Source organism: Hyperoodon ampullatus (genome assembly GCF_949752795.1).
Source record: "Hyperoodon ampullatus genome assembly, chromosome: 3".
NCBI lineage: Eukaryota > Metazoa > Chordata > Mammalia > Artiodactyla > Ziphiidae > Hyperoodon > Hyperoodon ampullatus.
Genome location: NC_136916.1, coordinates 108,916,669 through 108,942,169, shown reverse-complemented (window position 1 = coordinate 108,942,169; position 25,501 = coordinate 108,916,669).

Below are 25,501 nucleotides of genomic sequence, written 5' to 3'. Positions count from 1 at the left end.
TGGTCAGGCCTAGTTCTGATTCGTTCTTATTAAGCTTGATGTTTTAAAACACCACAAGACACAGACCAAACTCTTTCTTAAGGAAACTATCTCCTTTATTTTCTACTCTAAAATAATGCCAACCTATATTCAGATAGTACCCATATACTTTCTAACTCTTTGCTAGTGAGATTTCTCCTTTCAAACGGTCCAGCATCTCTACTTTCTTGGGGGAGAGCCCTTCGGTCCCATCCCTAAGCTCCCATTTTATTTTTTACATAGAAAAAGACTGATCTAAGAACTTTGCAAAGCATTTCATGTTATTTTCTCTTGTTGCAAAATTATTATCTTTTAAGAATAGACACTCAAAGCCTTGTTAAAAGTGTCACATCAAGAGAATAACAAGTACATGGCAAGAGTGCTGATACATGTTTCCAAAGACCTCAGTGGCCAGTAAAAAACAGGGAACAAGTACCCAGAACAGGACCAGTTACATCACAGACATCTTACAAATGCCTCTGAATAAGTGAAAGCATAAGGAGATGAGGAAATGAATGACTTTTTAAGGTGGACTTAAAGCAGACCATATTCTAATATCAGTGCAAGGTGTTCTCGATTGCCTTTGGTTTCATTTAGATCTTAAAAGTGATAAAAAAAAAAACCTAAAATGAGTCAATCTCCATATTCAGTTAAGTGACAATAATTATATTAACTACCCTCTGCTCTAACTCCTAATCCTCGACAGCCTCATCCTTAGGAAAAAGTAATAGCGGAAATCCTGGAAGTAGTAGAGTTATAACAGTATTCTTTCAAGATCACTACGATCCCAACTTACTAACCAGGACCATCAGAGAATAAACTCTCAGGTATCGCATCTAAAAACCAGTCTTTGCAGTGACATTGATAGTTGAGGGGTCAAAACATCAATCGGCTCTCTACAGTGATTTCATAATTAGACTGATAGAGATAGGTCATTGAGAAAAAAAAATCCATGTACAGAAAACCAGATGTTCTCAAACAAGCATGCTTACATTTGCATCCTTACACAAAACCCAAGTCAAACGTTTCTTAGTCCCCCTTTAACCTGGGACGAAGTAAGAGAGTGGCCCTGACATATATACACTATCAAATGTAAAATAGATAGCTAGTGGGAAGCAGCCACATGCACAGGGAGATCAGCTCCGTGCTTTGTGACCACCGAGAGGGGTGAGATAGGGAGGGGATATGGGGATACATGTATATGTATAGCTGACTCACTTTGTTATACAGCAGAAACTAACACACCATTGTAAAGCAATTATACTCCAATAAAGATGTTAAAAACAACAATAACAACAACAACAACTAAAAGATTTGGAAAGAATAAGCTTAAAATAAATGATAGGTGGCAAAACATCAGATTTCCTAATATTTCTGTCTCCAAGTCAAGTAAAATATGTGACTACGGTTGATTTAAAAAATTAAAAATAAAAAAAAATAAAATTTCACAAGTAAATAAATAAATAACTCCTGACTCGGTAGCCCTACATTGCCACCTATTCTTTGGGCTTCTCACTGCTGTGGCCTCTCCCGTTGCGGAGCACAGCCTCTGGACACGCAGGCTCAGCAGCCATGGCTCACAGGCCCAGCCGCTCCATGGCATGTGGGATCTTCCTGGACCGGGGCACGAACCCGTGTCCCCTGCATCAGCAGGCGGACTCTCAACCACTCTGCCACCAGGGAAGCCCACCACCTATTCTTAAATGAGAGATATGCAACCAACTCCTTATGATAATATTTCATTTTAATGTGGAGAGCTGATTGGTGTCCTAAACTGTATTGTCTAGCATATATGCAGTCCTTTCTTGGTGATAATCTTGAGGCTAGTTGCTTTTCTTCTAAGAATGTGCAAACTATATGACGTGGCTGTTGCCCAAATTATGCAAAAAAACCACAGCCTTTTCTTCCTTTCATCTTAGAGATGATTTTAAATTGAACTGTGTTTTTCTTTACTTGGCTTTGAGCTTTTAATTTTTTTATACTTTACAGTTTGTCTATTTTTTCCTAATTACTATTTAAATATTTTAGTTAATTTTATCCCTTATAATTTTACTTACCAATTAATATTAATAATAAATTAACGTTTATTAAATACTTACTGCTTTTTGGACACTTCTATTTTTATTTTCTTTTGACCGATATTTATTACATGATATGGTCATCTGATTAAAAAATTTGGCTCTCTAGACTTGAAGTTCAAAAACTGACTTTATTCCCATTCACGCATTTAACCTATATGTGTGTGTGTGTGTGTGTGTGTGTGTGTGTGTGTGTGTGTGTGTATATATATATATATATATATACACTGATTGATCCTTTATACCAGATGCTATTCTAAGTTCTAGGTTCACAGTTATGAACAGGACAGAAGAAGTGCTTGCTTTTATGAAGCTTAACTTCTAAAATAGGAATACAGATAATAAAACTAATTTTAAAAATAAGCAAATGAGAAAACATTAGATTACAAATAAGTACAAGGTAGGGAACTAAATTAGAGTGCTGTAATAAAAAATGACACATAGACACTTTACACTCAATGGTCAGGGAAATCTTTCTGAGGAGAGAACATTTAAGCTGAGATCTAAATTTCCAACAGATAATCTGCACTTATGCCACAAATTACTTCCCTCCTTTGTGTCACTCATTTTTTGCATTGTTTCTCATCTAGATTTTTATTATTGTTGTTATTGTTACTATTTTATTCATTTTAAATTTACATAGAATAAACTTCACTCTTTTTGATGTACAATTGTATGAATTTTGATCAAGATATAAAATAATTTTGTCACACTGAAACAACTCCTCTTGATGTCTGTTACAGTCAACCCCTCCTACTACCCTAACTCATGCCAACCCTGATGAGTTTTCTGTTCCTATCATTTACTTTTCCAGAATGCCTATAGATACAATCACACTGTAATTTTTTTTCTGTCTGGCTTCTGTCGCTTGGCATATGCATTTGAGATTCAACCATGTTGTTGTATCATTAGTTTGTTCCTTTTTTACTTCTGAGTAATATTCCATTATGTATAGATATGTCATAATTTATTTATCCATTTACCAGTTAAGGGACATTTAGGTTTTCCCAAATTTTAACAATAATAAATAAGACCATTATAACCATTTACACACAGGCTTTTGTGTGACCCTAAGTTTTCATTTATCTTGAGTAAATACAGCATAGTAGAATTACTGAATCACGGGATAAGTTGATGTTTAACTTTATGAGAAACATCCAAACTGTTTGCTAAAATGGTTATATCATTTGTATTCTTACCAGCAGTATATGAAACTTCCAGTAGCTTTGCATCCTTCCAAGCCCTTGGTATTATGTTAGTCATCTTAATAGGGGTATAACTATATCTCATGGTTTCAGTTTGTACTTTCCCAATGACTACTTATTTTGAGCATCTTATTAATATGCTTATTTGTCATCCATGCATTCTTTGGTGAAATGCCTGTCAAATCCTTTGGTTGTTTATTTTTTTACAAATATTCTTATTAAGTATTCCTCATTAAGTATTTTGGATTTTTTATATATTATGGATACCAGTCTATTGCCATTTATATGTTTTGCACATGTTTTCCCTCAGACTGTCACTTCTCTTTTCATTTTCTTATGTGTGTTCACAGAGCAGAATATTTTTTGATGAAATAAAATCTATCAAACTTTTCTTTTGTATTGTCTTGTTGTATTTATGCCATCCTTTAAATACATTTCAAACAGGACCATACAGTGAGAAAAGGGCTTCTCATACATGCAAATAATCTCCTAATTACTTCTACAAAATGTCATGAAAAAGTTCAAATGTCTACTTGAGAGGAGAATTTTCATCTTTTAGATAATTGCCAGAAAAATAATCTAACCATATTTTTATGTCTCAAGTCAAGTTAACAGAACCTACCACTTGTCAGAAATGAGATTTAGTGTAAGGAAGAAAGAATTGTAAACTGGGTATATTCTTTGAAAAGTAAAGTACACCAATCTGCTCATTCAAATCCAATAAATCTATCTAAGTAAACATTATTTAAAACCTTTTGGTACACAAATATGTGTGTCTATGCTACATAAGACACTATTTTAATAGGCTAACACAGAAAAACATTAAGCTTCCTGCACTGCAATTCTTCAAGATTTGTTTTCTGCAAAAATAGTATTTTTTTCATCCATTTAAATATAATAGATTTTAGGAGTAAAGAGAATATTGCTTCCCATTTTCCAAGAAATTAAAAATTTTAGAGCTGTTAGAGAATTGAGAGTCATCTAATCAGTTGACTTTACTTTTTTACCAACTTATAGAATTCACTTTTTTTTAATGGAAGTATAGTTGATTTACAATATTATATTAGTTTCAGGTATACAACATAGTGATTCACTGTTTTTATGGATTATACTGCATTAAAAGTTATTACTAAGTAATGGCCATAATTCCCTGTGCTGTAGAATATATCCTTTTTGCTTATCTATTTTATACATAGTAGTTTGTATCTCTTAATCCCATAACTCTATAATGCCCCTCCCTTTTCCTTCTCCCCACTGTTAACCACTAGTTTGTTTTCCATTTCTGTGTGTGTGTTTCTCTTTTGCTATATTTGTTTTATATTTTAGATTCCATAAATAAGTGATAACATACATATTTGTCTTTATCTGACTTATTTCACTCAGTATAATATTCTCTAGGTTCATTCATGTCACCACAAATGGCAGAATTTTATTATTTTTTATGGCTGAGTTCCATATATATATATATCACATCTTTATTCATCTGTTGATGGAAACGTGGGTTGCTGCCATATCTTGGCTATTTTAAATAGTGCTGCTATAAACTTTGGGGTGCATGTATCTTTTAAAATTAGGATTTTTGTTTTTTCCAGATATACAGATATATATATATATGTATACACATACACATGTATATATGCATATATAGACACACATATATATGTATATGTGCACATATGCATATATATACACACACATCCAGGAGTAGAATTGCTGGATCATATGGTAGTTCTATTTTCAGAATTCTTGAGGAACCTCCACACTGTTTTCCACAGTGGCTGCCCCAATGTACATCCCACCAATAATGAACAAGGGTTCCCTTTTCTCCACATCCTCTCTAACATTTGTTACTTGTAGACATTTAGATGACAGCCATTCTGAAAGGTGTGAGGGGATATCTCACTGTGGTTTTGATTTGAATTTCTCTAATAGTGATGTTCAGCAGTTTTTCATGTGCCTGTTAGCCATTGTATGTCTCCTCTGGAAAAACGTCTATTCAGGTTTTCTGCCCATTTTTTTGATTGGGTTGTTTGTTTTTTTTATATTGAGTCATATGCACTGTTTTTATATTTTTTATTAACCCCTTATCAGTCATATCATTTGCAAATATTTTCTCCCATTCTGTATGTTGCCTTTTCGTTTTAGTGTTTTCTTTGCTGTGCAAAAGCTTTTAATTTTAATTAGGTCCAATTTGTTTATTTTTGCTTTTGCTTTAGGAGGCAGATCCAAAAATATTGCTACAACTCATATCAAAGTGTGTTCTGCCTATGTTCTCTTCTAGGAGTTTCATGGTTCCAGGTCTTACATTTAGGTCTTTAATCCATTTTCATTTTATTTTTTATATGGTGAAAGGAAATGTTCAAATGTCATTGTTTTACATACAGCTGTCCAGTTTTCCTAGCATCAATTGTTAAAAAGACTGTCTTTTCTCCATTGTATATTCTTGCCTTCTTTGTCATAGATTAATTGACCATTGGTGTGTGGGTTTATTTCTGGGTTCTCTATTCTGTTCCATTTATCTATGTGTCTGTTTTTGTGTCAGTACTGTACTGTTTGATTGCTGTAGTTTTGTAGTATAGTCTGAAGTCAGGGAGTGTGATATCTCCAGCTTTATTCTTTTTTCTCAAGATTACTCTGGCAATTTGGGGTCTTTTGTGGTTCTATGTAAATTTTAGTGTTTTTTATTCTAGTTCTATTAAAAATGTCATGGGTATTTTCATAGGGATTGCATTAAATCTATAGATTGTTTTTGGTGGTATGTCAGTGTTAACAATATTCATTCTTCAATCCAAGAGCATGGTATATCTTTCCATTTCTTTGTGTCATCTTCAATTTCTGTCATCGATGTTTTCTACTTTTCAGAGTATAGGTCTTTTAACTCATTGCTTAAGTTTATTTCTAGGTATTTTATTTAGTTGCATTTAGTTTAAACACAAGCTCTCAGGGATCTAGGAATGTAAGTGACCTATTGATGTTTGAAAAATCTAATCAATTAGTGACAAATTTAAAAGGAGAACAAGATCTCTTCCCTCCTTTTCCATCAATTCTCAATATTCTATATGTTCTATCCCTATGTAGTGGACTAAAAAAGAGTGAAGGTACAGTGCGATAAGAGGAAATAATAATTATTTACTTAGCTTACAGTAAATAATGTTTTCTTAGCAACTGATTTTTGCAATAGCAGTGTGGAACCAGAGGGCTCCAGGCCAGTGAAGAAGACAAGAGGAGGTAGCCATTAACCATTGAACAACATGGAAAGGATTTAGACATGCCAACCCTGCAGTCAAAAATCTGAGTATAATTTATAGTTGGCCCTCTGTATCCAAGATTTCACATTCACAAATTCAACCAACATGCTGATTGTGTAGTACTGTATTATTTACTACAAAGAAAATCCAAGTTTAAGTAGACCCTAGCAGTTCAAACCCATGCTGTTCAAGGGTCAACTGTGATTAAGAAACTATGTGAAATAAGAGAAAGAGAGACAATTAATTTCTTTGTCATGTACTGAAGAATTAATTGTTGATCTTCTCTGATATTCATTCATTTATTTGTATATTCACATCTATCCTAGCTTAACTTACTAAAGCCATGATATATGCTCATGTGAAGAAAAATACTAAACAGTACAGAAAAAAATCAAATGTAGAGGAAAATATCCTTTTCTCTAATTCGTCCTCTTTCTAGAAAAAAATATGGGGAAGGTTTGTATTTTAATAGTTTTATTTGTCTTCATTGTTGATACATAAATTAAAATTATTTCTTAATTTATGATAATTAGGCCATGGTATACTGATTTTGTGCTGTAACCAATGACATGATACAGTTACAATAACTTCTGCTTCTCATTCCTCCTTTCTGGGTTGATAGATAAATTTATATCATAAAGTACAGTGTTCTGAACAAGGGCAATTTTGACCTCCAGGGAACATTTGGCAAATCTGGGACATTTTTTTTTTTTTTTTTTTTTTTTTTGCGGTAGGCGGGCCTCTCACTGTTGTGGCCTCTCCCCTTGCGGAGCACAGGCTCCGGAGCACAGGCTCAGCGGCCATGGCTCACGGGCCCAGCCGCTCCGCGGCACGCGGGATCCTCCCAGACCGGGGCACGAACCCGTGTCCCCTGCATCGGCAGGCGGACTCTCAACCACTGCGCCACCAGGGAAGCCCTCTGGGACATTTTTGATTGTGACAATTGGAGGGTGCTACTGCATCTAATTGGTAGAGACCAGGGATGCTGTTAAACATCTTGCAATGCATAGGATAGCCCCTCATAACAGAGAATCATCCCATCCAAAAATAAACAGTTCTGCTATTGAGAAATCTTGCTGTAGAATCTGCCTATATGATTTCAGATAATGTACTTAAAATAATTTTGACAGCAATGTTTGATATAATTGACTCCTTTCTATGAAGACTGAGGTCATTAGAATTGTATTCTTTCTCCACTTACCTACCTCAAATTTGTGTTATGTGTATTAACTTTATATTGTTATGATTTATAAAATTTTCATTCTTGATTATTATTAGAATTGTCACTTGTTTTATTTGTCAAATAATTCTCATAACTCTGAAACATTAAACAGAATTTAATATATAATTGTATAGGTAATCACAATAATATTGACCCAGACAAAGAGCATAAATAGATGTTAAAACTATTGGGTTAAAGTTTATAGGAACAAGATATTTAGACAGTCTCAAAATATTACTCCACATATTTATTCTTTTGGGAGAAAAGAGCACTTTACAGTGAATGGCACTGTGGTTACCTCCTTAACCAAATTAAACTTAACATATAATGGAACAAACTCATACAATACAATGCAGTGTGAAATAGACCATATTATCTAATCATGAGGAAACAATCAAACAAATTCAGATAATGTGAAATTCAACATAATGACTAGCCTAAGCCCTTTAAAAAGGTCAATATCATGAAAGACCAAATAAAGAAATATAAAGAGGTAGGGGTACAGATCTAGATTAAAGAAGATCAAAGAGACATGATTACTAGATGTAGCAGGTGACCCTTGGTTGGATCTATATCAGAGCTATAAAAAAAATTTTAGACATCTTTTGAGCAGAAGTATAGAATGAATATGAGATAATGTTATTACAAAGATTTTATTTATTGGGTATGAGATGGGTTAAATTACTTAATTTTTATGGTTATATAGGAGAATTCCCATGATACATCAGTAATTTTTTTTCAAATGGTTCAGAGGGGTGGGGGTGGAGGTATGTATGGGATGCACGCAGAAAGAGCAACCTTGAGCAACTCTGACAAAATATTAATAGTCAGTGAAATGAGATAAAGAGTATATAGCTTACTTATTCTATCATTCTCTCTACTTTGCTATAGGTATGAAATCTGTCAAAATAAAAATTGTTAGGTACATTATATTTATCCTCTGATGAAAGCCTGAGGACAAATCTCAAATTTTTTTAAAAAGTGGACTTTATGTAGTGGTATAATGGTAAATACTTAAAAATTAGGTCTCCCGGTGGGGGGTGGAGGGGCCTTATTTGAAGCTTTTTTTTTTTTTAATTCTACAGTGTACATAGTCTTACCATGGTCAGTTTCAAGCACTGAACACAGAATTGGGAAGAGATGCCCAGAACCACACAATTATGTAGCTTTTCCTCCATACAGATAGATGTAAATAATCTCAAAAGCATAAATTATAGTAAAATGTAGTAAGATAATTAGGGAGTAATAAATTTTGAGTATTTATTTCCCTGTTTTTAATATAATTTATTTAAGTGAAGTTTATATATAGAATTTTAAATAATGGTTGTATTAAAAACCGCCTGGCAAAATTCCTAAGAATTTATCAATTTGTTCTTATGAGGCCCTAGAAGCCAACTCTAGCTGGGCCTATGCCTTGGGAAGATTCCTAGAGGGGAATATGGAGCCTGAGAGTGTAATAAGGTTGAGATTGTAGTACTCTCCATCTTGGTCAGGCATCAAGAGAAAAAAATAATCACAAAAGGAACATGGCTCTCCTTTCCCTACCAGAATTAAAATTCTGTATGCTGAATTAAGTGATTTATGTATCAAGCACAATTCTAGATTCAGGAGTTACAGAAGTGAACAAGAAAAATGAAACCCCTTTTTCTCATGGACTCCATTATTGTTGTCTTATGACCCACTTGTTTTAATTTGTTGACTCAGAACTTGGAGTTTCTCTTTGGTTCCCTTGGACAAAATCATGTTTATTCTTGGAATATAACTTAGTATATGGAATCAGAATAGTCTGATTTCTTAAAAACAAGACAAAACTGTGTTCATTCTCCTTTCCCAAGAATTCTCAAATTTCCCAACCTGCTCATTACTTTCTGGCTTCTCATTATTAATTTGCTTTTGTAATTCTGTTTTTATCATTCAAAAGAGACTTTGGAAGTAAAAAGTGGCAAATGAATTTTCATTCTAATATCTTAAACCAGAAGATATTATCTGATAATTTTCAAAGAGATTGCCTAAGTAGATTACCTAAGTAATCTTAGAAAAGTTCTATCCCTTTATGAAAGTACAGTAGCAGCCTGCAAGATGTCTTTAGTGGCCTTATAGATCAATATATCTCTTTTTTAAATCAGTAAGGGTAAAAGAAATAAAACATCAGAGTGAAAGGATAATTGAGACCTAATTGAGTATAATTATTCTACAGCTTTTATCTAATTGTCCAAAATACTCACATATTTTTATAACATACTTGGTTCCAAGGTATTAAAATTTCTGCTCACATATTAAAAACTCTGATATAAAAATATAGAAAACAGGGCTTCCCTGGTGGCGCAGTGGTTGAGAGTCCGCCTGCCGATGCAGGGGACACAGGTTCACGCCCCGGTCCAGGAAGATCCCACATGCCGCGGAGCGGCTGCGCCCGTGAGCCATGGCCGCTGAGCCTGCACGTCCGGAGCCTGTGCTCCACAACGGGAGGGGCCACGACAGTGAGAGGCCCGCGTACCGCAAAAAAAAAAAAAAAAAAAATATATATATATACACACACACACATATATATATATATATATATATATATATATATATATATAGAAAATTTTGACTCTGATATCAATCCAGTCAGAAAGTTTACCTATTTTAACCTTTTTATGGAATTAATATATTTTATATTTATGTTTTTATCATGATATATATTTATTATTTTCATACTTTTTTTTTTTTTTTTTTTTTTTTTTTGTGGTACGTGGGCCTCTCACTGTTGTGGCCTCTCCCGTTGCGGAGCACAGGCTCCGGATGCGCAGGCTCAGCAGCCATGGCTCACGGGCCCAGCCGCTCCGCGGCATATGGGATCCTCCCAGACCGGGGCACGAACCCATATCCCCTGCATCGGCAGGCGGACTCTCAACCACTGCGCCACCAGGGAGGCCCTTCATACATTTTTTAACTGTGAATTTTTACTTGCTGGGCAATAGAAACTGCATGCTAAAATTTAAGTTTAGTTTAAAAACTATTTAGTTAATAATATTTGAAATTTTAAATATGTATTGATATCGTTAGTTATTCATCTCAGAATGTTGTAGTGCATTAAATCTGCTATTACAATAAAAAGGTAGGATAATGCTTAATTCATTTTATATGTAAAGTAAAATTTCTTTATTCTATCTAGATTAGAATAGAAATTTAACTGAGATCCATCAAAGTATAGATTTTGTTTGGTGAAAAAAGCTTAAATATTGATAATTAAGCATTAAAAATGTTCATTCTTTCACATCTCATTCTAAGTAGAACAAAGTAACTTTTGTAATCCATTGATTAAGGAAAACTAGAAAAATTACATCTTTGTATAATATTACATTACATCTTCTTTCCACTTTTTAATCTCTATACTGCCCACTATCAATTTTAAATAACTGTTTATGATCATAGCAAGATTTCAGCATACTTCTTTTATGTTTCATCCACAATGATGAAGAAGTTATCAGATCAAGATGCCAAAATGCCAATTAATACCCTGATAGAGTATGTCTGTATTTGTATTTAGGTTGTACATAATATAAACTGCTTTAATGGCTTTCTCTAGGTTTCTTTTGAAAAAGTTGCTTAAACAAAATCAAGGAATAAACCAAAATATTCTATGTAACTACTGATGGATAGCACATATCTTTAAAGTATTTTCACTTTATATTGTTGTCATACTCTATAATCAGTTCATTTCTCTACTTGCTTCATTATTTTCCTTTTTGTATAATTAGTTTTGTCTTCTTGTTCTTTCTGAGTAAAGCTGCTATATAGAGACACCTGCTGGGAAGTAAATGAACAGAATCAAATTCAAACCTGAGCTTTGGAAACAAAGAAAGTTTCCCCTTGTATAAGTTAAAGTACACTTTCTTCATACAGCATATTTCATTTCAAGGCACACTTGCCTCTTAAATATATCAAAATCCATCTACATCTTGATTTTTGATATTGATCTAAAAATCTCTACATTGGCATGAAGTTTCCAGAATCTACATACAGTCTTATCTGCTATGTACAATATATGTACAAATGTATTTATTGCAACAGGAATGTTGCAATAAATATATTTCAATCAAGTCATTTATTAGATGTTCATATATGTTTTTAAAGAAATGTTAAAGGAAATTATTTTTCAGTGTAACTAGGACTTCTTTAATTTTTAAATTTTTACATCTTAATTTTATCTAAAACATCTAAAGCAAAGTAAACTTTTATCCTTTGTGAGCTTAATGTAAATATTCTGAATTAATGAAAATGGTCTCTTAAAAGTCTGTTTACATAAAACTCTGTAGTCAATTTCAGTGTGAGTTTCGGAACTCTAACGCAGATTAAAAACATCAGAAATTATATATAAAAAGTACAGTGTTTAACAACAAACCATCAAATAGGTATTTAACTGTGTTCCAATCTCAAATCATGCTTAACTTTTTCAGAACTATGTTGATGTATAAAGTATTATAAGATGATAAGACAGAGATGATACGAGCATATCTGATCTCTTGAGTGGTTTTAATAATTTCATCTAGGTGCTCTGCTGAATATCAAATCATAGGCAAGATTATAGTCACGTTTTGGAGTGTAGCCACTCCAGCAGTTCTCAAGTGATATTCACCATAATTCAGCTGAACGTGGACCAGTCATGTGTGGAGAATGGATGACAGCAGGATTTCCAAGCACCTGCTCTATGCTCCCAACCAAATAGGGAGAATATATTATATGGTGACAAACCGATATCTGGCCTCCAACCATGTGGCAAAGATGCTGACAATTTCTAAGAGGCCAACCAAAGATGTCATGATTTGAGATGTGGTGAACACTGTATAATTTCAGAGGAGAACAAGAGAACACGCTTTGAGAAATAACAGCTTCACTTACTATTAAATGAACTTAAAAACCTACATTGTCTTAGTCAGATCTGATATGTAAACCCATTCCAGCACACTCAACAACTTGTTCAAAGAATAGTATACAGGATAAAAACATAAACTCTGAAATCAGACAAATTCAAATTCAGTCTCTAGTACTAAGTAGCTGATACATTATCCTTGGGCAAGGTCTTTAACCACTTTAAATAGCATTTTCCTAATTAGTACAAAGGAGATATTAATGGTACTATTGGGATTACTGACATTAAATGAGATAATGAATATAAAGTGCTTTCTAGAATATTTGGCACATGATAAGCATTCAACTAACATTAATATTTCAATATTGATCACCAGTTACAGGGGAGATTTCAATAAATCATCATACATATCACTTCTACTATTTTTGTTGGATTATATGATAGTATTATTTAAGCTCTTGGATAAAGCTGTAGCCAGAATCATAAATTTTGGTTTTGAGAACATTATCAAATCAGTTGTAAAATCAGACTGAAAGATGTATCTCAAAAGACACAGGTTTTAGATAGATGGAATTCTAAACACTGCAGATTCTATGTGTTGCTTTCAATCATCTTTGATAAAATTCCAAACCATGTTGTACCAGTATTTATAAACATACTAGAAAAAAGAAAATCCTGTATTAATTATAAATTATTTACTTAGATATAGCTTCTGCATTGCCATAAATAAATACGATAAATGGCTTCTCTTATGCCTACCTACTGGCCTAACCACCGGATATTTAGAATAATATGACATGAGGAGTCATGGAAGTCCAAGGCAAAATACTGAAGAAAATTTTAGTTGGGATTCTAAAACAACTAGAGACACATCACAGTGTGAATCACATCATTTGCTATGGGACCTGAGATGAGAAAATTAAATTATTAATCTAAGATGGTTGAGTTAAAAAAAAAGTGACAGCTGAACAACTGCAAACTGGAGGTGCTGTATGATCCCAACAGTACTCTTTGTCTCCTCTGTTGTAAGGCAACAAAGCCAGGTTTGCAGGGCTTCTTGTTTTGTTTTTTTTGTTTTGCATGTGAGTGGAATAGGTGCTACTGGACATAAAGAGAAAATTGGGACTGTTTACTTTGTGTAATATTGAGTTTCTTGTTTTGCTTGATATTCTTCCTAGAAATAAGTGAAAAAATACATAAAATGTATATGATACATCCACCAAGAAACTAAACCTTTCACTATATAATGCCAATGAGCATGTTTGATATGCTTTTTTCTTTAAGCAGTGGTATTATGAAGATATAATCTTAAGGTAGATGGATGATAGATAGAGACATAGATCAAATAAAAATGAATTGATACAGGTTTACCATTTGGTAATCTTTTGATTATGTGGGAAAGTAAAAGATGAGAGAAAGGATAATTATGAAGATAATCTGGAGGAAGCACAGACCAGAGTTAAAAGAAAAGTTTAATAGGAAGATAACAGCTTGGGAAAACTCTATAAAAATATTACATTTGGCTAACTATTTTTCTTTAGAAGTAGAGAGCAAATTATAAAATAATAATTTAGTGTTCTGCTTATATTACTTTAACTAAGCAACTTTTCCTGCATGTGCCATACAACCTAAACCAAGATATAAGCAAGACTGAACTCATTATTGTCCCCTGAAGACAGCATGAATGTAAATCAGCTAAAATATAAGGCTCAGGATAACTTTAGGGTTGTTAATAAAATTCATGGTGCTTAAGTTGCTCACTTCTAATGCATATTTTACAAGTCTCAGAGGAAACCTCTGAAACTCATAGATTTCCCCCCTTTCCTTGTTACTGTCTTTGATGCACTTTCAGACTCTGTAAGATAAATTTAATATTTTGTGTAGCGATGAAAGTACCTATGTGAGAGAATCTGAAGGTGCTATAGGACATTTTTTATTTACAATATTCCATTTTGGATCACTGAATGTGAAAACTGAGGATAACTGTGTCCAAGGTCATATGGATTTAATATCAGAAAGAGCTTGGTCTTCTAAGGTGCTGGTTTTTTTCTGGTGCTGGTTTTTTCCACATAGCCCCTTGATCTAATGAATTATGAATGACTCTTTACTGTCAGCACAATCATCCTTTTAAAGTAAATTTTTCTATGGTGGTTACATGTTCATTCTGATGTATTTACACTCTCATTCCTTTCTCTCTGTTTGACAACATGCTCTGGGTGTTATCGAGTGTCCATGATCATAAAAGAACACTAAGTTTACTGGCCTATACCAGAGATGAGTATATGATCTTTATTTCACTGTTATTCCTAAAATAGCTTATAGACCAACCAGAGGAACCAGAGGAACATTCCATGGGGATATGCAGGTGTCAAGACAAGTAGCAAATCTCTAGGATCTTATTTCTCTTTAGAAGAATATTATTAACTAATTCAGCTTACAATGACTGTGATTGTATCCCACTAATTTCGATGATGATGAAAGACAGACTTCCACATCTTTGAATGATAGCAGAACTTAAATCAGGCATACTTTAAATACTTTTATAATAAAAATATGCCCCTATCAAAAGTGTAGATAAACATTAACTCGACAAGAAAATAGCTGGGTTTTTTTTTGGGGGGGGTGCTGATTGTTTATTTTACTTTCATCCTTTTAAGGTACTTTTGCTGGGTATAGAGAATTACACAGATAATTATTTTCTATCAGAAGATTATAGAAATCATTTTACTGTCTTCTAGCTTACATTATTGTTGAGAAAGCAGCTGCTTCTCCTTTAAAGCTCATCTGTATTTTTTTTCCCCATCTTGATGTTTTGTACCTGTATTTTCACAACAGTATATCTAGGTATGAATTTCTTTATATTTCTTTGGCTTGAGATCCTCTGGACTTTTATATCTATCAGTGACTTCTATCAGTTTTTAGACATTTTCAGGGAATATGTGATCAAATATTATTTACTGCCACATTTTTACTGCTCTCTCATTCTACCTAATTGATTAAATCTTTCACTTTATCCTCCATGTTTCTTATCCTTTCTCATATTTCTTTCTGACCTTTACTTCTCTATACTTCTTTTGAAATGATTTCTCCTGATCTGTCTTCCAATTCATTAATCCTCTTTTTGTCTGTGTCCAATATGCCCTTAAATACGTACACTGGGTTTTTTACTTCACTTATTGTATTTTCAGGTCACACTGTAAAATTTATTTTTCTATAAATATTTTCAAATGACCTTTTATCTTTCTAAATATAATAACTATTGTTGGTTTATAATCCACATTGATAATTTCAAAATTTGAAGATTTATGATTCTGATTCTGCTATCTATTGTTTTTGCTGATTTCTAACTCACTGTGCCTTATTGACATGTGTATTTTTTTTGCCTGTGATTTTATAATTTCCCCCAGAAATTTTTTCATGGAAATTACTAAGGCCAAGCATGAACTGCATTCCTCTAGAGATGATTCATGTTGCTTCTGCCACAGACCTGAGAGTACTATTAGTCTGGGCTCATTTTAAACTGAATTTATGGTTCAAGAATTTTGAGTACATTTAGGTGATACTAATTTTGACTGCATATTTGTAAATTAATAGGTTTGTGGTTACAATTTCTATAATATTCTAATTCTCTGTGAAGAGGAGGCAGGTTTATTTTGCTTCATCCTTGCCCTGGAAAGTATAGTCTTTTAGAGCTCCAATTTCATGTATAAAGTGTTGCCTGATAGACTTTTCTTGACCTTAAGCTTTGATCCCTTTCATTTTTGTCCTGAAAGGCAATCAAATGCTAATCTCAGTTTCATTGGGTTCAGCAAATCTCCAGTGGTCCACTTACCTATCTAAACTCTGATTTCTTTTTAGACTATTGCCTGGTAACTTATGACATCGTCTCAGAACCTTGGTGTTAAAAATATATATATATGTTTAAAATATTTTACCCAACATCTTTCCTTTTTTCATAAAAGAGTTGGTGCAAATCACCTGGCCTGTTAAGTATGGGCAGAGAGTCCTTCTATTCTTTCTGTTTTACTACTGTTTAGGGCCAAAACATTTCAATTAAGTGAGTTCTCCTTGCACAAAAATTAAAACTGCAACAAATCAAGTTTTGTGAAGGATACAGAAGTAGAATAATAAAAATTTGAATATAAGGAGGAGTGATAACTTTTATAAAGGAAGATGAGAAAATAAATATATATAAAAGTGGCTTGGTTTTAATTTTGACATACAAAGGATATTGACCTAAACTATGTAAATATAATTTAAGCTAGACATCAAAAAGTATTTTTTTTTTTTTTTTGCAATACGCGGGCCTCTCACTCTTGTGGCCTCTCTCGTTGCAGAGCACAGGCTCTGGACGCGCAGCCTCAGTGGCCATGGCTCATGGGCCCAGCCGCTCCGCGGCATGTGGGGTCTTCCCGGACTGGGGCACGAACCCGTGTCCCCTGCATCAGCAGGTGGACTCTCAACCACTGTGCCACCAGGGAAGCCCAAAAAGTATTTTAGCTTGAGTAAATAAAGTAGGGATCCTACTTTCCTAAGGCATTTATATAAGATATGCTACCCCAACAAAAATAATAGCTATTATTTACTGAGTGTACTTGTAGGCCAGACAATTTAAATGGATTATTTTACATAATCTTCACAACTTCCCTAGAATTATGTCCTTTTCATAGATGGTGAGATAAGGTCCAAAAATATTAAATGGCTATTGAGACCCACAGCTGATGAGTGAGAGAACTGAGATTCAAATCTCATTTCAGAGCCCACTGGCTCTGAATTATCCAAGACACTGTATGATAATTTAGGTTTGGTCATGTTCTCTATAACAATATATCAGGTATCCTTTCAAAATCCTCCCAGCCCTATGAAGCTACATACTGATATAGAAATATACTTCAAAAATTATTAATCACTTGTGTTTGCAAAAAACATAAACGTATACAAACACTCTACCTCGTCTTTATTATCTTCCAAGTGTCCATCATCGGATGAATGGATAAAGAAGATGTGGCACATATATACAATGGAATATTACTCAGCCATAAAAAGAAATGAAACTGAGCTATTTGTAATGAGGTGGATGGACCTAGTGTCTGTCATACAGAGTGAAGTAAGTCAGAAAGAGAAAGACAAATACCGTATGCTAACACATATATATGGAATTTAAGGGAAAAAAATGTCATGAAGAACTTAGGGGTAAAACAGGAATAGAGACACAGACCTACTGGGGGTGGGCTTGGGGATATGGGGGGGCTGTGACAGGGCGGGGGAGAGGCATGGACGTGTATACACTGCCGGGCGTGGGGTGGATGGATGGTAGGGGGTGGCCACGTGGCACGGGGGGATCGGCTCAGTGCTTTGTGGCCACCTGGAGAGGTGGGATGGGGAGGGTGGGAGGGAGGGAGACACAGGAGGGAGGGGATGTGGGAACAGATGTATATGTATGACTGATTCACTTTGTTGTAAAGCAGAGACTAAAATAAATAAATAAATATCTTCCAGTATCAGATTCACATATTCTTACTTTTTCTTAGGTGAGATACTAATATGAAAGTTTTATTTATTACAACTCAGCCCTTCTTAACTCAGTTGTAATTGGACAAGAGTCTTACTCTTTTAGTTGCTGAATGTTAGTTTGGTAGAAGAAAGAAAAGAAAAAAAGAATCAAATTCAAGACCAACGTATAAGATATTATGTATTCTGCCCATACAAATACAAATGAATTATCTCTAGTTAACTTTACGGGGAAGGAAATGAGGTGAGGTGTTGATATTAGTCATTGACCTATTTTGTTAAAAGGACATTTCAAATATATCTATAATCATCTTAAATAAAGCAAAATTCCATCTACTTATTTTCTACTGCAAGATTGTTTTTTAGAGTTCAGCTTGATCCAATAAGGTTATGGGCTAAATAATATCTGAGCATTCCTGGTGACACAGTTAACCTGAAAATCTAATGGTGATCTCATGTATCCAGACTTTCACCTCCAGCCTGAATTTAAAGACCAACCTGAATATTTTCAAATAAAATTAGTTTGATTATTGTAAAGAAAAATACATTAAAAATACTGAATATAGCCTATGAGATGGTTTATGTATCACATTACCACTGCATGAAGCTTCATTGATATACTTAGGATTTCTCAGGCAAAGAATCTATATCATGAAAAAAATTATTTCAAAAATATGTAAAAAATAAGAAAAAAATGAAGGGTAGGCTGAGACAGGGAGGGAGGAGATGGCCTATTTATTATGCAGCAACCAAAACCATTGGAAGATAGGTTAGGTGAATATAATTTTCAACTTTCACTCTGGGGGCAATTTAACAGAAATAATTTCTCAAATTAATCAAAATATGAGAAACACAGTTTTTAAAAATTGTAAAGAAATTTCTACCTGACCAGACTCTGTAGATTAAGAGTTAAATCACATATTCTAAGCATACACTAAAAACTGTTCAACCATTTGTGACCCAAACAAAAACTTGCCAGTCTCTGGTCTTGAGTTCAGCTGTGGTCACAATCTCTGTTTTATTTTAAAATGCCTTATATTGTCCATTATAAACAGGAAAAACATAAGCTTTTTTTTGCATATAATCACATATTGGTTTGCTACATGCCCTAGAAAGGAGAAAACAGTAGTGTATATCAATCTTCCACATCAACTATAGGTGAAACAACAATAGACCTGGGAGTTGTATTCCTAGTGTAACCACAAGTTTAAATGAATCAAATAAGCTGCTTTAAGACACTGTGACTGGTTGATTTAAAATTCAAATGACTGAAAGAGTTCACCAAACTTATATTCCTTGTTTTCAGAGTACCTGACACAAAGTTCTTCAAACCTATCCAAGCTATTATTAAATGACATAAAAGGTGTTTATTGCTTCAAAAGGCAGCCTACCAGAATATTGCTTTTTTCCCCCTCTGAGCTACACAGTCTTTTAAATGGCACTTTCTATAAATGCTAGATCTTTTCTAATAAGAAGAAATGCTGTGATCTCAGATCTTCTCAGAGAAGCCTCAGATATTGTGCCAAATCTCTGGGCCTCTGGGCTGTTTATCTAATGCTGAAGTTAGACTGTATGCTTCTTTATATCTATGTTTTCCTCTGCATAGTATAGCTCATCTTTGTTCACAAAATAAGTGAAATATATATATTCTGCTCATTTGTCAATAAAGGAAAAAATTTAAAAAGATATATAGTCAACTATATCAACACTATTAGAAAGATACAGTGGGGGTTATTTTGGGTAAATTCAACCCATGAGGTCTTATTGAACACCTATAAATGGAGATAAATCTGCCCTGTGCCACCATATCCCATAGCTCTTAGACAGAATTCCTTTCCTGTTTTCTTCCCGAAGAACTCACTAAGTTTAAATGAAAATATAAAATATAAGAATAACAAGATAATTTAGGATGAATTACAGTATATTAATGCAGTAAGCATTTATAAGGACTCACTTAATAGAAGTCATTTTGGTTTGTACTGTGAAGGAAAGCAAGGAAGTACAATACTAGCACCACATCTGCTCTGAGAAAATCTCTAGTTTCTTAACCAGTAGTTATTTCTTCAGTCCATTAAGTCAGCTCTTGGTCTTTTTCTGAATTTAGGCATGAATAGTTTAGCCTTTCACTTTAACTCCACACTCATACAAACCCCCTCCATTCCTCTCCACAGTTGCTGTAATAAATCTTTAACTTCCAAGTTCACAATCACAGAGCAACATTTTCTTAGTAACTTAGTATATCTCCAACTTATCAGGAAAGTAGAGGCTAGTCAAAGCAGTCTTTCTCCTCTTCTTTATGTATCATTCAAAATCTTTTTTACAGTGACCCATTTTCAACTGTCTCATTTGTTGCCACATTGGCCAATGTGTTAGATCCATGCCCTTTAGTCCGTCCTCATCAAATATCCCCCATTTAATCTATTTCTCATCTCTTCATCAGACATTTCTTCTTTTATGAAAAATGAAAGGATATAAATGTCACACTGACAAGCATTTGTTCCTTTGTCCCATGCTTACACCCATTTTCAGTGCTACCTTTTCATTTCTTTCAACTCTCTTCACCACAAAGCCAACACTTGCCTCCAGCTGGATACTGAGAGCTCTCTCAAGGTGCAGAGGCTGTTTCTCCACTTTTGGCATTCTCATGCAGTTTCCTCTGTTGCTACCTTCTAAATAAACACATTACTGATCCTTTGAAGCCAGTCCAAATATCATCCTCTTAGATAAATCATATGGGGCTTTCTTCCCGTTCCCTCCCCAGAAGAATTAATCTTCTCCTCATGTGTAATTCTACAACATGGGTTGTTCATTATGCTGTGCTCATGTTTTAGTATTACTTTCAAAAATACCTTTCTCTCACTAAATTATGAAATCTTTGTGAGCAAGGACATTGACGCTATCATCCTTCCTATCTCAGTAAACTCTAGTACAATGCCTGACACATAAGGGGTGTTCAATGTATGTTTTTTGCAATTAACTGATTCCATCCCTCAAGAAGCTGGTTATCAAATATGTTTATGGAAAAGTCCATAGAATGATAGTATAGGAATCTGGAGAAAGATTACCCCAGAATGATCTAAGAAAGCTGAAACATACTTGAGGAGAAGAGAATTCCAAACAGTTAGAACAGGTAACGTCTGCTACTGTGCAGATAAAGTACATTGAACAAGAGGTCAAACCTGAAAAGGCATAATGCTTACTAAAGGAACACTGAACATCTAATTACCTGGACTTTTGTAAAGAAAATAAGATAAGGTTTGAAAGATAGGATGAAAGGTGAAGAACTTAGCATCAGTCAGAAACAGGTTTGGATGCAAGTGACAGAAAACTGGAAACAATAAGAGAGAAGTTTATTTCTCTCACATATAAGTGAAGTCAAAGAGAAACATTCAAAAGTTAACCAGTCATTCATACTTTGTGCTCCATGACCATCAACACATGCCTTCTACTCCTGTTCCAGGTGGTACTTTGAACTCCAACCATTCTGCATTTCAATAAGGAAAAAGGAGCAAGGAAGAAATATGGTGTATTTTTTCTCTCTAAAGACATATTCTGGAAATTTCAACTAACTGGTCAGAATTTAGTGCCAGGGCCACAGCTGTCTGCAAATGAGACCAAAAAGTCTTATTTCTTATGAGTAGCCATGTTCTTTCTCCCTCTTTCCAAATAGGGTTTTCTCTCTTTGCCCAAGATATTAAAGATAAGCTGAGGCATTTGCTTTTTTTTTTTTTTTTTTTTTTTTTTTTGAGGTATGAGGGCCTCTCACTGCTGTGGCCTCTCCCGTTGCGGAGCACAGGCTCTGGATGCGCAGGCTCAGCGGCCATGGCTCACGGGCGCAGCCGCTCCGCGGCATGTGGGATCTTCCTGGACCGGGGCACGAACCCGTGTCCGCTGCACTGGCAGGCAGACTTCCAACCACTGCACCACCAGGGAAGCCCCGGCATTTGCATTTTTCATGGTGAGAACACACAGGTAAACTCAGTAAATATATATATTTTTTTCCATAAACTGATGCTCTTAGGAATTGAATCAACACCTGTTGGTTTGTGTCTTTAATGTTCCAGAGAGAAATTAAGCACCCAATTTCTATTTGCCTACTAATTGTTCATCACAGCTATTTTTCCCTTTAAATATAGTAAGCATTCATTATAATATTCACCTAAAAGGAACAAAAGAAATCTGCCAAATACAGTTCTTGTCTCTGTGATTATGTAACAGTTTTTTGTTTGTTTGTTTTGCTTTGCTTGTCCAGTTCCACTTAAATGGTCATTTCAGCAAATAACACGGAAATACAGACATTTAAACACAGGGAAAGGCTGAGTCCCTTCTTCTGTTTGCTGATTGATTTGGTTTTATTCAATGTAAATAAGCAAAATGATTTCTTTCAAAATAGCTGCCAAGGATCATCCCTCATTAATCTCTGCAAGGCTTTTCTTGACTATATCATAAACTCAGCAGCAGAAAGTACTAACACAAAGCTCACATATCTCCTAAGTTAGCCCTGGAGTGAATCCCATTCCTCCTCATGCTCAGACCCGAAGTTAGGAAATATTCTGGTCATGATACTTTTTCTTTAATTTTCAAATTAATTCTAAATGTGAGAATAAAAAACAGTGCTCTAAATATTATGTATTTTACACTTTATATAACTGAAGATTTCAAATAATTATAGAAAAATGATAACACGAATTAATTACAACAGGGCATAAAATTGTATTTTTGATAGATATATTCTCTTTATATACAGTTCTAAACTGAGTATACTATGTTTAGAACTTAGAACAGGTATACTATGACTAAAGATGAAATAAGAAGCCATATTGAGAACATAAAAATATTTTTTCTAAAAAAAGGGCTAACTAGTTAGTTTCAGACACGTGTGTCTTAACATTCTAAACTACTTATGAAGTATCAGCAATCAATAAATGTATAACAAACTAATTAACCAAATAAATAAGTAAATAAATAAAATCATGCACTACCAAAACTATGATGACAAAAAAGTTTTCAAAATTTGCAAGTTCTACGAACTCTAAGGACTTGTTCTGAGAAAAGCGAAGTGTCCAGCACACTTATAAAATTCAGTAACTTCAGCAAGAGAAAAGAAGGTAGGAGTATTCATTTTCTTTTGCATCTTATGTATTCCCTCAACTTGTTCTTGGTAGTTTTACACAGAAAACCACTCATCTATTCCTCCTTCTACCATGAGAGAGAAATTTTATGAAGTGACCAAATCATCATTCTCAATCACCTTGGCTTCATGTTTTTTTCATCCAGTTAAAGACTAAAACTTCAAGAACAGAACAAGAAGAAAGTATGGTGGATGTGGACACATTAATCCTCATATGCATTATCCATAGGCATAAAGCACTTCAGGTGGCGGCAAGGAATAAGAAGACTCCTAGATGCATTTTGGAGCTTATGTTTTTTCATGGACCACAGTCCAGAATATCAAAGGACAAATCAGTTCATGAGAAGATATCAGACTAGGAGAAAAGTTGTCAAGTAGAGCCTGCTGGGTCCTAGAAACTGGTCAAGAAACAGTGCTCATCACTATGCCTTCCAACTCTAGAGCAGAGAAAGAAATTCAAGTATCTCCCAAGTGTTAGTGAACAGAACCGAGAAAAGAGCCACATACCCTGCCTGTGGACAGACTGAATTTAAAAAGCTCCCCTCTCAATCAAGGATGAGTAAGCAGCTAGGAATATATAAAAAATACTGCAGAACAAAAGAAAGAAAACATTGGAAAAACCTGAGGAAGAACACAGTTCAGTACTTATTCAACTGTAGGAATCAAAAGAAAAAATATCCATGTTATAGTAAAAAATATATATATGACAATTCAGTAGTCTACATGGACAAATCCAGCTACCTCAATATCTACAGGGACCAGTATAGCTACATCAAGATTTCAAAAGGCAATAAAGGGTGGTTAAATATTGGAAAACTGGCAAATACAGACTAGTTTCAAAGACATAGACACTAATCAGCACCATCTAAATATTGTCAAGCATGAGTTCATTGTTACCAGATTTCAGATTTGGGAAATTTAGCGATTTTTCAGAATCCTCTCTTTCTTTCAACCTCCTTCCCTCCCTCCCTCCATTCCTCCTTTTCTTCCTTCTTTTCTTCCTTTCCTCACACATTGGCCAACAACAAAACAAAAGAAAGACCACCACAACAAGAAAACACTATGCCCCAAACAAACCACATCTGTATATTGCATACAGAATACAGAGTGTCTTTTTAGGATCTCTTCTTAATAGAATATAACAAAAAAGTTGCAGAAACAAGAAAGTAAGTCAAGAAGAGAACAGGAAATGATGAAAAAAACAACACACTGTGCTGAACCTCAGTGAACACACTGAGCTGAAACCTCAATATTCAATAAAATTCAATAAAATTAGAGTTAACAACAGAAGCATTAAAAGCCATAACTTACATTTTAGAAAGGTAAATCAGAGATGTCAATGATGATTTGAGAAATTCTTAGATACCCAAAGAAAGAATGGAAATAAGAAAGAAGAGTAAGAGAGAAGAAAATAGAGGGAGAGACAATAGGGAATAGAACACACAGAGCTAGCCCAAGAATTATTGGTGTACCATCACAGTATGCAGTAGGATAAAGGAAAAAAATTCCTTGACCTAAAAATACCCTGAAAATGAACACAGACAATACTGACTATAAACTTCAGATAAAACAACTGGCAATTAAAGTTAGGCATATTTTGGAAACATTTTTAAAGTTAGTATCAAGAGAAAGTTTCAAGGAAAAAGTTCATTAGAGAAGCATTGAACTCATTTACTTCAGTACTTCTCCAAATCCCAATAAAATGAGAGCCAAATACTTTTAAAAACAAAACATCAGGGCTTCCCTGGTGGCACGGTGGTTGGGAGTCCACCTGCCGATGCGGGGGACACGGGTTCGTGCCCTGGTCCTGGAGGATCCCGCGTGCCGTGGAGCGGCTGGGCCCATGAGCCATGGCCGCTGAGCCTGCGCCTCTGGAGCCTGTGCTCCACGGCAGGAGGGGCCGCGGCAGTGAGAGGCCCGCGTACCGCAAAGGAAAGGAAAAAAAAAAAAAGAAAACATCAGTGTGAAAGGTCAAAGAATGCGAGAGATTATAAAGAGCAACAGAATTTCATGAGCTAGAATGTAGAAAAACAAGAGGTAGCTAACTTACTGGTCCTGAGAAACCTGGTCTTAAGACATCAGTGGGGAAAGCCCTGGTATTCAGCAACAGATGTTTATGGAAGTGGGGATGACAATGGGTCTGAAATACAAGATTTATGAGAAAGTCTGTTTAAAAAGAAGTTGAACCCCCAGACATGCTCAACCAATGTGTGCAGTTTTATGATCGCCTTTA